The sequence below is a fragment of the Nanorana parkeri genome, unplaced genomic scaffold (assembly GCF_000935625.1).
Source record: "Nanorana parkeri isolate BGI_ZX_2015 unplaced genomic scaffold, ASM93562v1 scaffold1263, whole genome shotgun sequence".
Classification (NCBI taxonomy): domain Eukaryota; kingdom Metazoa; phylum Chordata; class Amphibia; order Anura; family Dicroglossidae; genus Nanorana; species Nanorana parkeri.
Window position 1 is genome coordinate 199,759 of NW_017307531.1, and position 8,871 is coordinate 208,629.

Genomic DNA, 8,871 nt, shown 5'->3' on the forward strand with positions numbered 1-8,871 from the left:
GTGATATGTGCACGCTTGTAAGGTGGGAGACTTTTAAAAAAAAGTTACATTGATTTTATTCAATTTTATTTTTTTACAACTTTTTTTTACTTAACTTAATTGCTATCACATTGTGGGGGTTACAAGCCCACCAATGTGATAGCATACTAGTGGTGATGGGTTCTCTTTAAGGTGACATTAGGAGTCAGTTAGACCCCTAGTGTCACCTTTCCACTCCAGAGAAACTATTGGAGCACAGATTGCGCTCCAAATAGCTTCTTCCCTGGTTTCTGCCATTGGGGAATGACAGCCGGGGGACTGGAAATGATGAAATCAGCATCCCTTCCAGGCCCATTCAGTGGGAAGGAGATCGGCAAACAGATGTTCCCTGGTCTCATTCTCCACTTCACGCCAGTGATGCCGGTCTCAGGCCCACAGGAGGGGCAGCGGAGCCCAGCAGTGGTGCCGGGCGGAGTATATGCACTACACTGGCCCCTGGAAGTGATCTGGCAACAGCTCAGCCACCAGAACCGCTTCCAATGTAAAGCCGACTTTACACAAGTAAACAGGTCAGAAGTCTGTTTGAAGGGGCTCACTGCCACCGACATATGACTTAAGATGGTGGAAGTGAAAGGGTTAAAGGCACCTTTCCCACTTTTACTTAAAAGAAAAAGTTCCTTACGTCAGCATTTTGCATGCAGGGGTTTGGGAGGACTTACTGATAGGTAAGTCCTCCAAGTGCTCTTGCACAGTAAAACAGGGTCAGGGTCTGTCAGTTCATCATTCACACAGCTTTTAAAAGAAGCCAGGTACCCTGGTGCACTTATAGACCAGGTTAGCCAGGCTGCAGACCTACCCAATCTCTTCCATAGCCTGAACTCCAGACCCAACAGAGGAATTTTTTGATAAGCCTCTTAAAGAAAGACTGACCTGACCAGACCCATCATACTGCTCCCCTTACTTGCCATTTTAGACCAGACTCTGTCATATAAGATATACATTTCCATTCCTTGGCTGGCTTATTCAGTTATCTTATTTGCTGAAAAGTTTCTGTGGGGAATCTATTAATCAATTAGAGCAAAGCTAAGCATGTGACGTTTAGTGCTCTGTCCTGGAGAAATCATTTTTTTCTCAAGAGGTTTAGAGGGGTGATTTGCGTAACAAAAAAATATTGCTGTAACCAAACAATCCTATGTTATTATCAAACACCTAATCAACCTCTACGACCTGATTGCATAATGGCAAATGAAGAATAGTAACATACAAATGATTCGTTTTGAAAATTGTGCTTTTAATTAAAAAGTAATGTCACAAGAAACCCACAAAGTGTTCCCACGTAAAGGATATGCAATTAGTGGCGAATGTTTATTTGTTAGGTGGTCAAGCATGCTCTTTCTGCAGTATGGATTTGAATTTGAATTATAGTTCAGGAAACATGTACTGTGAGAATAAGGAGACTGCCATTGCTGACTTCTACTTCTGAAAATGCTAGCTGACTGACTTCAGACAAAATAATCCTTTTGACCTACCTGTTAATAAAAGGACCCCTACACCCAGTGGTGTAACAATCGCCATAGCGACCCAGGCAGCTGCCATGGGCCGCGGGACACAGGGGGCCCCAGCCAGGACATCCCCTGATGACGCGTGGGCCACCTGGGTCGCTATGGCATCTCATGCTGCTGGCTGTCACTAGCGGTTGTACAGTGGTGCATTCCTCTCCACAGATGCTGCTAAGTCAGTGACAGCCAGCAGCGGCGGAGGAGGAGGCTGGACCCAGCAGTGGAGGAGGCGTGGCCCTCGGGTTGGCTGCAGAGGAGGCGGTGCCTGGGGCCGGCTGTGGAGGAGGAGGCCGGGCCCACCAGCAATCATGGAGGAGGAGGCAGATCGGGGCTGACAGGTAAGGGGTGTGACCAGCCCATCTGAGACCCTGCAGAGCCCACCATGGAGAGTCTATGGTGGGCTCTGCAGGGTCACTCTCAGGTGGGCTGTGTGGGATCTCAGGTGGGCTCTGCAAGGGGCGTAACTAGAAATCACATGGCCCCATACAAAATTTTGCTATGAGGCCCTTTGATTTCTAGTTACGCCCCTGCCTACACCCCAGATATATTCTTACCTGATTCAGGGAACCACAGCCTACAGTGTCCTTCAGCCAAAATATTTTTTTTTGCTGCTTGTGCCTACACAGTCTATTCTCATAGACCCAATACACAAGATGTTTGAGAGATTGTCCCATAGAAGCCTTTAGAGTTAACTGTAGTAACAAGGGTAGAAGATAGAAGAGTTCCACAGGGGGCCCCAAAGATTCCAATGGGTTGCAGCTGTCACATTTTGGGAAGTGAGGGATTTTAACTGTAGCTTTTTTCCAGTCATTCTTTGGCACAAAGGTTTTTGTACTTTAGGAACCAACCTGGTAAAGTATGCATAACTCTGACTTCACTTGTTGCATGCATGTCTGAGTAATAAATTCAGGAACAACCAACTAGTAGCTGGTATTTTCTGTAGTAGCAGCCCCTTTATGCCTTTCAGTGCAGGTCTTTAAAAATGAACAATGTTAAGTCATATAATAAACACAATACAACAGGCAAAATATAACTTTATTTACAGTGAGGTCAAGTCATCTGCAGTTGTATTTCTGCCGATTCTGGTCTGAGGATAATAATACCTGCGCAAATTTATCACTGACAGCTGGGGAGCTCAGACACTAAGCAGGAGCATTTGTTGGCTCCATGGATCCCATTCCTTGTAAGCGATTTTCCGTATTTATACAAACACAAAATCCTTTCTGCATCTTTAACTTCCTCCCCAGACCTGGAGTAGAATTAGAAAATACAGTTTTGGGCTTCTGCCAAATTTGTTAGTTTAAAAAGAAAGAACTACGAAAATAACAGCAGCATACCAAGGGTACCTATATATATATATATTCTGGGGATTTTAGCATACATGGTGAGCAGTTTTCATTTTAAGGTCACCTTTATTTAAATGAATGTTCAAAACATCCACATCAAACACCAGATGTTGTTCAGTAGTGATGAGCCGTAAACCCCCGTGTTCGTTTCTAATTCGAACTTTCGAACATGGGAAAAGTTCTAATTCAATGTGAGTCTATAGGACCAAGTTAGAACTCAATGTGAGTCTATAGGACCAAAATTCTGAAAATCAAATGTCCACATTTTGAAGCCTTATATGCAATTTATTGGCCATAAAAAAGGGTATGGGGATTTGGGTACTGCCCTGGGGGACATATATCAATGAAATAAAAACTTTAAAAAAATAAAAATTTTAAAGGAGCAGTGATTTTAACATTGCTTAAAGTGAAACAATAAAAATGAAAAATTCCTTTAAATATCGTGCCTGGGGGGGGGGATCCCCTTAAACTGCCTGTAAAGGGGCACATCTGTACAATGTATGGAATTTGCTGCAGCAAAGATGACAATTATAAAGAAAATAATTACATTTAAGAAAGGTCTGGTAGGAATTTTAAGGCCCCTTAAACTGACTGTAAAGTGGCGGACCTGTACGGTGTATAGAACCTGCTGCAGCAAAACTGACATTTATAAAGAAAACAAATGACATTTAAATTGTAGGTAATTGGTTTTCCTTTAATATTGTAAACAACTGCTTGGGGAGGCAGCCTGTATGAAGAGGCCATATTTTAGGATACTCGGAACAAGGTTAGAGGTTTTGGGGATAAATTCTGGTGCCTCTTTTGCAGACGTCGGATGAAAGTTACAACAGGTGCTTTAAAATTGGACCTTTAGTGCTGGTGGTGCCTTCACACCGTAACTCTTCAGAGTTATTCTTGACGAGTGCAGGATTGTGCCCTGCTCTAAAAATTAAAATTATATATACCTGTCATACACCTGTCTCCTTCTTGGCCTTTCAGACATGATGTGGGGCTTATTATAACATTTTATTAGAGAATGTGGGATGGGAAATTGGTGCTTGTGTGCAATACTTTATGGAATGTGGTGCTTGGTGCACTATAAACTGTTGTGCAATGGCTTATTATAAAAAATAAAAAAGAAACAAACAAGAATTAAAAAAGAAAAAAAAACGGGGACTCCTGCGGGGGAACAGCAATGAGGCAGCAAAAGAACCTGCTGCTGAAAAAAAGTAAAAATAATAAAAAAAATAAAAATAAAAAATGGGAACACTGGTGACGCAGGAGAAACAGAGTACAGAGTACAGAGTACTGTATATAGTATTAAATGCTGTATAAAGCACTGACACCAGTTAGCTTTCACTTCACTATACTGCACTACACTGAATGCTACACTGACAGCTACTCTACACTGACAGAAACATTCTATTTTTAACTCCAGCAATACACTACATAATGCTGCTATGTAAGCAGCCTTATATAGTGTGGGGCTGGGACTTAGCTGTGAGCCATGATTGGGCCAAGTCATCATTACTTGGCCCAATCATGGCTCATACATAGCCCTGAGCCCTTATTGGGCAAAGTCTTGCACCTGACCCGTGGTCAGGTGCATTGGTTTACCCCAATCAGGGCTCTCTAATACAAACAGTGCATTGCGGGGTGTTCCGCGGCAAACAGCCCGTTGAACACCCTGACACTTCGTGGGTTCGTCGAAAACACGAACTGCCGATGTTCGAGTCGAACTCACGTTCGACTCGAACATCGAGCCCGTGGCTATTGTTCAGCAAAACATCCATGCATCTCTAGCCAAATTAACACATGTTCAGCCTTCCAGTTTCTACTCTCACCATCTGGTTCTTTTGACTCACCGGTTCTTTGTCTATTTATCTTCAGACTAGTTATTACAGTAGTGCTGTCCCACACACGCATTGGCTGCCCTCAAATTCCTGGCTCTCTCAGCCTCACCAGTTCTCCGTCTTCCCAGCTGGCTTTGTGGTGCCTTCAGCACATACCACCTGACTTTGGGAAGAGTTGGCCACCACCCCCCCCTCGACTCCTAGACAGCCACCTTTCCAATTTCCAGCAGGAGTCCTGAGCCCTTGTCAGTACCTTTACCATAAGGGTTGTGCACAGCAATAAACAAGTGCTGGTCACTATCAAAACATGGACCCAGGAATGGAGATCTCATCCTTCCCAATTCACTTTGGATCCTGCTTGGGATCCTGGAACTGAGATATTTCAGAGAATCCAGAAAGGACTGAAAGGCAGCTCTTTGTCTGAAAAAACACCTGCCTCCTGAAACCCTTCAGCCCCTCTGGCTAAGAGTCCTGGGTGATCATAATCCCAAATTCCACAGTGGAATTGCCACGCAATAACACTATATATAGATATATACTTAAAGTGTATCAGAAGACAGAAAGATTATGGTTTGGAAGTAGTTCAAAACCTTTCAGATTTTTCCTATGCTGCCTGTCTTGGCAATACAAATCTTTTATTTTGTAAAAAGACAAAGTCCCCTCTTAGATAGTTTTCATCAGAACAGGTGTCCCCATTGGAAGATTCCCCTTTCCTGTTTTGCTGACAAGTGGAAACGTTCTATCCCGGTGACAATGAACACTAGGACAAAAAGAGTGAATTACCCTAGTCTGGACACAGGCAGCAGAGGTTCATAAGCTTCTATAATATACAAATCAAAACAAAACAGTTTAGATACACTTAAATAGATTCAATATTAGTATTCATATCATAATGTTCATTATGAGGTTACATAGATGAAGCTACTATAGATAGCGAGAATGCTTTAAAATCAAATTGTTCCCACTAGTAATATATACAGAGTAAAATGCACAAAGTGAGCTTTTAAGCATCCATTATCTATTATGTCCAGAATGACATTAGCTCATCCATACCTGAATGTTACTACGAGCTTTCAAATGCGTGCAGACAATGTTAGAACTTCGAGAGCTATTGAAATGATCTCTGCATAGCTGAATAAAGCTTTGAGTGGGTATTGGATGTATGCAGGTTCGATCTGAAATGATCAAAAGAATGTCTTAAAAGGCTGAAATGATTGTCTCACGAGTGAGGGGAGAAAAGCTTTAAATTATACTTTAAAAATGTAAAGGCTAATTCAAAAAATCAATAATAGATTAATACAGTATTTTGCTACATTGATAAGGCTGCTCTGACCATTTTTATTCTTTGTTAACATATTTCAAAAATAACAGGAAAATACAGGCATGTTTTTGCAGTTTATAGAGACTATCTTTGATTTGTTTCACGGAAACCTTTGCTGAGAAATGACACCATCCTAAGCATACCATGATTCACTATTTCCAGCGGAGAGAAGCTGCAGTAACTTTTCTCAAAGTGGCATCTTTTCAAAGTGCATGTTACTGTATTTTTCACTATTTCATACACTTCACTTTGACATCACAACAACCAATATCAAAGTTGTATTAATTGGTAAGATTTGGCAAACAGTTATAAATAGACTCCATGTATATTTTTGAAGGACCTGTTCATGTTTTTCTGCAGTTTTTGAAGGACCTGTTTGTGTTTTTCTGCAGTAGGGCATTACTGCATGAAGATCCATTCCAGGTGAAATCCAGTTCATTATCATATGGTTAATTCAAATCTATGCGTTTCATGCTGATATCCAGGATAAACGAGTCTTCTTGTAATTGAATTATTTCTTAAATGTTCTAGCATATCACCCAAAAATTATATAAATCACTTACATGATTTCCAAAAAAATCAATATTTAAATTGCCATGACACTACTGCCGATCCCCAATCCTCGCAGCATTGTCCGGCTGCCTGGAAGAGGTTCCTTACATCATTAATGCCTTGGTTGTAGGCACAGCTCAAAAAACTACATCTCCCATGATTTCTTGGGGAATGTATTCAGAGCTGCGGGTGGTGACTAGTGACGTTGCACTGTGGGAAGGAGGCTGGGGGTGAGTGAAACTGGGCAGCAGTAGGCAGAACTGGGAGGATTTCAAGTAACACGTCCGTTGTTCATTTTAGTTAAAGTGGCACTAAAGTCAGGATTAAAATCTTAAAAATGCATTCAAGTACCCTAACGATTAACAAAAATGTATTTGTGTATCACTCATCTATAGAACCTCAAGTAATCTCTGAATTGGTGCTGACACTGTCCTTCCTTCTGGAGGGTGACTACTTTTGTTACCTTAGAAACATTCAGTGGTTAGAGCGCACTCCTGTAGGACAAACACAGGTGGGAAATGGATCTGCTGGGGGAAGGTGTGCACAAAAACTCCTCAATACAGGGGGAGGAACCCTGTGTAACACAATTCAAGACCAACAAAAAACAAGTTTTTGAGGAGCGCGACTACCTATGATAAGAGTAATGGCCCAATGTGCTGAACTTGAGAAAATGCATAACAGTGTGCAATACAGACAACCAAAACTGATTTGTCATATAAAAGGGGATAAATTGATGACTTACAGTTGGGATGTAACTTTCTGTGGCTTGACAAAGAGGAAATCTCCTCGAGGTCGTAACTTTACTCTTATCATAGGTAGTCGCGCTCCTCAAAAACGTGTTTTTTTTTGTTACTTTTGTTACCTTTGGTCCCTGTGTGTGTTGTAAAGTAGCCACCACTCCAAGCTCACTCCCGTGATGAACTACAATCTCAATACAAATTAGTAAACTAAACATGAGATTGTAGTCCATTACAGGAGCGAGCTTGGAGTGGTGACAACACACACAGGGACCATGGGGAACAAAAGTAGCCACCCTCCAGAAGGAAGGACAGTGTCAGCATGAATTCAGAGATGATTTGAGGATCTACAGCCGAGTGATACACAAATAAGATAAATTTGTATTAATAGTTACCGTACTTGAATGCATTTTTAAGATTTAACACCTGAGTTTATTGTCACTTTAAAGCTTCTTGGGGGTGTTGAGGGGACCGTTCTCTTGGCTGCACATAAAGCAGACACACGTGTCCGGTCCCCTGGACAGGATAAACCAAGAATGTTGCTAAAAATGTGTAATGCAAGGACACAGCATATAAAGGTAAGAAGTTACCTACATGCCTATTGAAAATTGTTATGTCCTGAGTTTAGCTTTCAGCTTAGTATGTATTGAAATAGCATATGCAACATGCAGTTTTGCTTATTTTTTGCCTTTATACATCATGGAAAATCTGTATTCTGATGAAAGTGTTTGAATAAAGTGTGAACACACACACACACACACACACACACACACACACACACACACACACACACACACACACACATTTACATATGTAAATTAGGCTTCCTTCCCTCTACCATACACACACACACACACACATCTTTACTAATGTAAATTAAGCTTCCTTTCCTCTACCCCATCCATAACCAGAACAAAAGGCTTCAGTTTCACTTTACCTGTCACTTAACCTCTAATTTTCTTTTACATTCTGAATTTTAACTCAGTTTCTTGCTACTCTTTACGTTTTACATATTCACGGGTGGTTAGCAATTCTCATTGCCCCACTCCCTTGGCAACATGTACAATTAAGGAAAATATAAGATAAATTATTGTTTTCACTTATGTTTGACAATCATTCCCAAATGCCTGTTTTTCTGGAACATTGTACACACTAATGGAACACTGGGATATAAATGTAAATGTTCTTTCTAATAAACAGTGTTTTACTAAACAACACATCTGTATAAACTGTGGTTACTGTAAGCCCGGTGAGAGTATAGACAAAGCAGGACGCCTCCATATGTGTTATGTATTCAATAAATATATCTGCAGTAGGTTAAAGATATGCTGCGCTGACAACCTGCCCACCCCAACCTGCTGCCAAGTAGGCCTTGACACTACCCTGTCTACGCTGTGTAGGCCTGGGCACTACCCTGTCCATATTGTCAGGGCCAGCTTAAGATAGGGGATAGGGGAGCTCCAGCTACTGGACCACCCCTAAAATAGGCCAGGCACTGATATTTATATATGAATGTGTAACATTATTTATATATGAATACATCAT